This window comes from Lycium barbarum, chromosome 11 (assembly GCF_019175385.1).
Source record: "Lycium barbarum isolate Lr01 chromosome 11, ASM1917538v2, whole genome shotgun sequence".
NCBI lineage: Eukaryota > Viridiplantae > Streptophyta > Magnoliopsida > Solanales > Solanaceae > Lycium > Lycium barbarum.
This window is the reverse complement of record NC_083347.1, coordinates 94,131,099-94,139,601: the sequence shown is the minus strand read 5'-3', so window position 1 is coordinate 94,139,601 and position 8,503 is coordinate 94,131,099.

Genomic DNA, 8,503 nt, shown 5'->3' with positions numbered 1-8,503 from the left:
CCCCATCAAAGATTGTATTAGAAACGTTAAGATGGCATATTAAAAAATAATAAGCAAGAGAAAGGGATATCTTGGGCGTAGGCATGCGTTTGAGATGATTTATCGAAATTGGGAGGGCTCTTTCAAGACGTTGCCGAGGTATATGGCAGCTCTACAAAAATTCAATGCAGAAACTATTATAGAGTGGAGGCTTATGGGCAGTAATATTTTCAACAATGTGTTTTGGGCATTCAAACCATCTATTGATGGTTTTGGTCACTGTCGGCCAGTCATATCCATAGATGGCACACATGTATATGGTGTATTCGACATCAAGCTACTGATTGCAATAGGAATGGATGCCAACGGGTCGATATTCCCTTTTGCTTTCGCAATTGCCGCTAACGAGAGCAACGACACATGGGGGGATGTTTTTGACACATTTGAGGCAACATATTATTAAGGATCGTATGAGCATATGCGTGCTATCTGATAGACATCAAGGTATAATGCACTGCATGTCTACTTAGGAGGGGTGGCAGCCTCCCTTTGCTTACCATCGCTATTGTTTAAGGCATATCAAGGTAAATTTTCAAACGAAGTTTGAAAACGGCACACTCAACAAATTGATGTGGGCGGCTGCAATGGAGCATCAACAAAAAAAAATGGCTTCTGAGGATGGAGACAATAAAGGCAGTGAGTCCAGAAGCATATACTTGGTTGAAAAAAATCAAAGTTGAAAAATGGACACAGATGGGGGATGCTCACAACAAACAGCTCGGAGTCATTCAATGGTTTGCTAAAATCTGCTCGGGGACTACCCGTTACTGCAATGGTAAGAATGACTTTCATGCAAGTTGTAGAGCGGTTTGTGACAAGAACCAAGCAAGCCAGAGCCATATTAGCAGAGGGTGGGAGATGGATGCCAAAACCTTTCAAAATGATGGAGCATCACAGGCAAAAAAGTCAGCTGCACAAGATGATCGAGTATAGCCTGAATGAACGTGTGTATGAAGTCAGAACAGGTTATTACCAGGGTAGGGGAGGAAACATACATACCGAATATGAGGGCACGAGAACGTGCAGTTGTGGTAAGTGGTAAACATACCACATGTCGTGTTCTCATGCCATCAAGTGTTTCGAGGCAATGGGAAAAATGGTAACAGGTTATGTGGCATCGGAATATAGCGTCAAAAGTTACGCTAAAGCATATGCCGGCCGCTTTAACCCACTTGGTGATCAAGCTTATTGGCCAAATGAGCCGTTTTCAACGGTTCCTAACAAGGAGTATATCCGTAAAATTCAGGTTAACGTACGAAGTCGAATTCCCAATCAAATGGATGTTCTGGATAGGACATACTCTCGAAGGTGCTCGACATGTAAGGAGTTTCGTCATGATTAGCGTTTGTGTAGCCTACGAGGCCGTGGTGGTGCAAGTACGTCTCATAGTAGAAGAGCCTCCCGTACTTGATGTATTGTTTTAAATATTTTGTTATTGTAAATAATGATGTATTATTTGGTTATTGCAATGAATTATTTGAACCTCTCGTATTGGATGAATTATTTTTTAATATAATATTTTTATTTGTATATTCCAAAAAAAAGTAATGCCTTGACTAAAAAATAAAACACTTAAAACAATACCTTATAAAATAGAAGACTTAAACGTCAACATCACAAGATTCAAACAAACAAAACTTACTTCGGGGCACTTTACAACCCCTAAAACGACGATCCAAACGTTTAGGTAAACTTGATGTAATGAGCTAACATTATTATCCGCAAAAAAAAAAAAATACCAAGTTTTATATAAAATATTAATATTTGAGAGTTTTGAAACATGACTAATCTTGCGTCAAAGTATGGAAAAAACATGAATTTGAGAGCTTTAAAATTGTGTGGAAAAAAAAAACTAGCCTTTGCGCACTAATTTAGTGCGTAATAGGGCAAAACTGCAAAATTGCAGTTTGGTTCTATTGCGCACTAAATTAGTGCGCAAAGGTTACTTCGGTCACTTTTTTTTTAATGGGATATTTTGGTGTCTTTTGACACTTTTTGCGTTAAAAAAATTGCGGACTCATGGAAAATGGTGCGGGGCGGTGCGGTTGCCGGGTAAGCCTGCGTAACCTACAGAGAATTGAACGCGCCTCGTATAAATCCACCCCGCATGAACCTACCCCACATAATTTGCTATTTTTTTCAAAAAACTTTGATAAAGAGGTGGTATTTCCCTGATCTACTTAACAAAATGAAATTGACCCATGTTGTCAATGGATATTGTTAGTATCTTAATACATATTTGAGAAAATCGTCAAATGCCCCCTAACGTTTAGTCAGATTAATTATAATGCACCCAACCTTGACGAGTGACCTATTACTCTCCTGGACAATTTTAAAGTGAAATTAATACCTCTCTGGATGGTGAGGTGGCACAAAGAGTGTAGTTCACTCTCTTCGAGAGAGTGAGAAGCAAATAAAAATGTTAAAAAAAATAAAATTATAAGCATTATTTAGTTTTTTTTTTCATTCTCTCTCTTCTTTTTTCCTCTTATTCCCTTATTCTTCACCGCCCACCACCCTCCACCGCCGCCAGTTAATTTTCCAAAAATTAACCTATTATTTCCCCCACCTTCTTTTACCCAAACCCAACTCCAAAACTTGCCCACCCACCGTCCTAATCTTAACACTATCCTCAACTTCCTCTCCTTCCCCACTATCATTTTCCTCATCATCCTCCATTAGAGGGTACCCCATCATCACTGGTAAAGCCCAATCATTTCATTATTGGGGGAATTCTCTGTTACATCCAATTCAACATCCCCAAACACTTCCTTATACTTCAACATCCACAAATACATATACACCTAAAAAGTGAGCAAAGACAAAAAATATGACCAAAAAAAAAAAGCAATCAAAGAAAAACCAAACTTTCAGTACCCATTTGACAGAAATAGAAAAAAAATATCCATTTAGCCTTGTTTGTTGGTATTGTTGTCACGACCTAAATGTCCTATAGCCTCCCGCATATAAGTACGGAGCTCATTGTACCGATCCACGAGACTCTACTAGACACGCTCTTATATTAAAGACCGAGTAACCTAAGGCTCTGATACAAACTTGTCACGACCTATGTTGCATAAGTCGTGCCGGCACTTACCATCCCACATCGGCAAGCGAACCCTCAACCCAACAACGAATAAATACATAAAAGAATGAAATTAAGCAGCGGAATAGAACAAATATGTAAGTCTCACGATATATATATATATATATATATATATATATATATATATATATATATATATATATATATATATATTAAAAAGTGTGGAATGACAATAAACACCCCTAGGGTCTAGTCTGAATAATACAAGAGCATCTAAGAGAAATAATACAGTTTGGAACAATAATACATAAAATGTCTATGTCTCTGAAATAAAATAGGACATATGATAGGAAAGTCTTCAAGGTCAGCGGACGGCCATGCTCACCCTGGAAACTCGAGAGAAAGCTGAAACGTCGATCAGCCACGGGTCACGGAAGTGGATCCGACCTGATACTCTGCATTCATAAAAGAATACAGCAAGTGCAGGTCAGTAAAAACAACAGTACTGGTAGGCATCATCGGCCGACTAAGCATAGCTAACACAATTCAGATAAGCAAAAAAACCAATCAAGCATAAGACAATGGAATCAATTCCAGTATCCGTTATCGCCTATGTAAACCATCTAATCCCAAATATGTCAAGTCTGAATATATCCGATCCAATCCAACATCACAATATAATCAACAAGCATCTCAATCAAATCATAATGCAATGCAATGGAATAATGGTATGAATGCAATGCAATGCCATGCAAATGCGGTGTAAACATGTGCTCTGGACGGAAACATCGACGTCTTGGTAGCACAACCCAGCGTGACTTGCGAAGTCTAAATGCCACCCATCCCGGATCTTTGCCCACGGGGGATTCTCACCGGCACCACCCTGGGGGACCCGCGGAGTCCATGCACTAACAATGATTCCGGAAATAACATCGGATATCGGCCATGCAATCCATGATTCCGGGATGATCATCAGACATCAGACTCTCACGTCACTCAAGTAAAAGAGTTCTTTCAACTATCAATTTCACTCAATCAACGATTTCGGGATGAACATCGGACATCGGACTCTCACATCACTTAAGTAAAACTGAGCCCAGCTCATCAAGTGTTTCATCAGTGCCATCAATGCCACAACAAGGTATCATTTAAATTAGAGTGCGTGTAATGCATGAATCACATCAATAATCAGGCTCAATATCACAAGTACCAACAGTGGGTACGCCAACAATATATTTGAGTCACATGTAGCAACAGTGGGTACGCCAATAATATATTCGAATCACAAATACCGACAGTGGGTATGCCAATAATATAACCGAATCACAAGTACCATCATTGGGTACGCCAACAATGTATCCAAGTACAAATACCAACAATGGGTATGCCAACTATATCATAATCAAGACGATAACAGAATTCGATATCTATCAACAACTCGCAGCGTCAAGCCAACACAGTAATTCATTCAAACACAACACAACAGGATAGCTAGTCCCAACACACAACAGGGCCCAACCTAAGGCAATATCCAACCCGACTTCATACCCGAAGGTTCACATGCTGTCTCCGACAATAGAAACTAAATATGTGCTTCGCCATACGAAATCTCACCAAAGGTAAGACATAACCTACTTGGATGGCCGAACCGCAGCACCAACAACTCAATCCTTTGCCTTGCCTTTCCACTGAACCTCAAAACCAAAGTAGTCTAAGCATAATCGAAATCTAGATTAGAATTCACGAAGATTGATACTAATATTGCTACTATTTCAATTAGGCTAATTCCAACCCTAAAAATTGGGGAAACGAGCCCACAAGGGTAAAACAAAATATTCGAAAGCAAAATGCCAAGTTAAGTACTAGGTGATCATAACCCAACCACTAGTTGCTAATTTAACTTAAAGATTTGCCTAATTTCTGATTTCAAGCAAAAGCCCCAAATTTGGTATAAACCCTAAGTCTTTGATTCCGAAATTCAACGCTAAAAGTGGAAGATATATGATTAATAAGCTTAGATTAGTCAAAATCTAACATAAACATCATCAATTTCCTCATACATGAGCCTAAGGAAAAGTTCCCTCCTTCAAATTCCATCACTAAGGGAATGTTAAAGGGAAGGGGGAAATCTAAGATGATTGTGATTAAGGAAGGGTAAAGGATTAGGCATGATTTACCTCCAAGAATGTCTCCAAAATATCTCCAAGAACTGTTCCCCAAAGGTCTAATTTCGAAATGGGAAATAATGAGGGTCTAAGGCTTATTTAAATCACACTTAATGAAATTACCTGACACGTCACCGCAACGACGGTAGCGGGGCTGCTACAGCGCCCTTACTGCCGCCACAGCAGTCTGGCCAGAAATACAGATGGCCGCCCCAGTGGCCAGCACACCGCAACAGCGGTTCCGCTGAGACGGTACTGGTGCCGCCGTTACGGGCACCAGGTACCAGAATTCCCCAATTTTTCTAAGTCTTCAATCGAAATCCCGGCCATTGCCAAGGCTATCTGCTCACAAACCATACACACAGACCCACACAAAAATACTCTACGAACTCGCTCGTGGCCTCGAAATTTCCAACGGAGACCTCGTTGACCGAGTCAACCCTCGATGCCTCAATTTCAATTTCCTAACCCAAGTCTCGAAATGCATCCGAGTGCATTGGGAACCAAACCAATTACGCCAACAAGTTCTAAACGACCATCCGAACCTCTCGGAATTGATGAAATTTCGAAAAAGGTTCGTTTACCTAAAAGTCAACTTTTGGTCAACTATTTTTCACTTTAAGCCTATATTTCACAAAAGTTGCCCGAATCCGGTCTAGACACCTAAGGAAGCGTGCCAATGGTCCCCTTGGGTCAAAAGTGGAGTAATCAATGCTTAGAAACGGGATGAATATATTCGATCCAATCCAATATCACAATACAATCACCAAGCATCTCAATCAAATCATAATGAAATGCAATGCAATAATGGTATGAATGCAATCCAATGCCATGCAAATGCGGTGCACACATATACTCCGGACGGAAATATCGACGTCTCGGTAGCACAACCCAGTGTGACTCGCGAAGTCTAAGTGCCACCTGTTCCGGATCTTTGTCAAGTAGACAGACGGGACCCCAGATCTGTGCCCATCGGGGTTCTCACAGGCATCACTGTAGGGGACCAGCGGAGTCCATGCACTAAGAACGATTCCGAAAATAATATCGGATATCGGCCAGGCAATCCACGATTCCGGGATGATCTTCGGACATCGGACTCTCACGTCACTCAAGTAAAAGAGTTCTCAAATATCAATTTCACTGAATCAACGATTCCGGGATGAACATCGGACATCGGACTCTCACATCACTCAAGTAAAACTGAGCCTAGCTCATCAAGTGTTTCATCAGTGCCATCAATGCCACAACAAGGTATTATGAAAATGAAAGTGCGTGTAATGCATGAATCACATCACTAATTAGGCTCAATATCACAAGTACCAACAGTAGGTACGCCAACAATATATTCGAGTCATAAGTACTAACAGTGGGTACGCCAACAATATATTCAAATCACAAATACCGACAGTGGATATGCAATAATATAACCGAATCACAAGCACCATCAGTGGGTACGCCAATAATGTATCCAAGTACAAATACCAACAATGGGTATGCCAACTATATCATAATCAAGACGATAACAGAATTCGATATCTATCAACAACTCACTGCGTCAAGCCAACACAATAATTCATTCAAACACAACACAACGAGGTGGCTAGTCCCAGCACACAACAGGGCCCAACCTAAGGCAATATCCAACCCGACTTCATACTCGAAGGTTCACATGCTGTCTTCGACAATATAATCTAAATATGTGCTTCGCTATACAAAGTCTCACCAAAGGTAAGACATAACCTACTTGGATGGCCGAACCGCAGCACAAACAACTCACTCCTTTTCCTAGCCCTTCCGCTGAACCTCAGAACCAAAGTAGTCTAAGCATAATCGAAATCTAGATTAAAAATCACGAAGATTGATACTAATATTGCTACTATTTCAATTAGGCCAATTTCAACCCTAAAAATTGGGGAAACGGGCCCACAAGGGCAAAACGGGAAATTCGAAAGCAAAATGCCAAATTAAGTACTAGGTGATCATAAGCCAACCACTAATTGCTGATTTAACTCAAAGATTAGCCTAATTTCTGATTTCAAGCAAAAGCCCCAAATTTGGTATAAACCTAAGTCTTTGATTCCGAAATTCAACGCTAAAAGTGGAAGATATATGATTAATAAGCTTAGATTAGTTAAAATCTAACATAAACGTCATCAATTTCCTCATACATGAGCCTAAGGAAAAGTTCCCTCCTTCAAATTCCATCACTAAGGGAATGTTAAAGGGAAAGGGGAAATCTAAGATGATTGTGATTAAGGAAGGGTAAAGGATTAGGTAAGATTTACCTCCAAGAATGTCTCCAAAATATCTCCAAGAATTGTTCCTCAAAGCTCTAATTTCGAAATGGGAAATCATGAGGGTCTAAGGCTTATTTAAATCACACTAAATGAAATTACTTGACCCGTCACCGCCACGACGGTAGCGGGGCCGCTACAGCAGTGTCGCTACAACACCCTTACTGCCACCACAGCGGTCTGGCCAGAAATACAGATGGCCGCCCCAGCGGCCAACACACCGCAACAGCGGTGCCACTGGGACGGTACTGGTGCCGCCGTTACGGGCACCAGGTACCAGAATTCCCTGATTTTTCTAAGTCTTCAATCGAAATCCCGACCATTCCCGAGACCATTTGCTTATAAACCATACACACAGACCCACACAAAAATTCGCTACGAACGCACTCGTGGCCTCGGAATTTCCAACGGAGACCTCGTTGACCGAGTCAACCCCCGGTGCCTCAATTCCAACTTCCCAACCCAAGTCCCGAAATGCATCCGAGTGCATTGGGAACCGAACAAATTATGCCCACAAGTTCTAAACGATCATCCGGACCTCTCGGAATCGACGGAATTTTGAAAAAGGTTCGTTTATCCAAAAGTAAACTTTGGGTCAACTATTTTTCACTTTAAGCCTATATTTCACAAAAGTTGCCCGAATCTGGTCTAGACACCTAGGGAAGCGCGCCAACGGTCCCCTCAGGTCAAAAGTGAACTAATCAATGCTCGGGAACGGGTGAAAATGGTGAAAAGACTATAACGACCAAACAGGTCGTTACAATTGTTTAGTATAGCATTCTTGATTTTGTGAAAAATGGGTTCATTTGGTGATGGATTGGCTTTATTTGGTGTAGAAATTTCGAAATTAGAAGTAAAGGGTGAAAAAATACACGTCAGGCGCATGCATTTCACCACTCAAATACAAATCTGGTGGTAGCATTTTAAGGGGGTAATAATTCCGTTTAAAAAATAGTCAG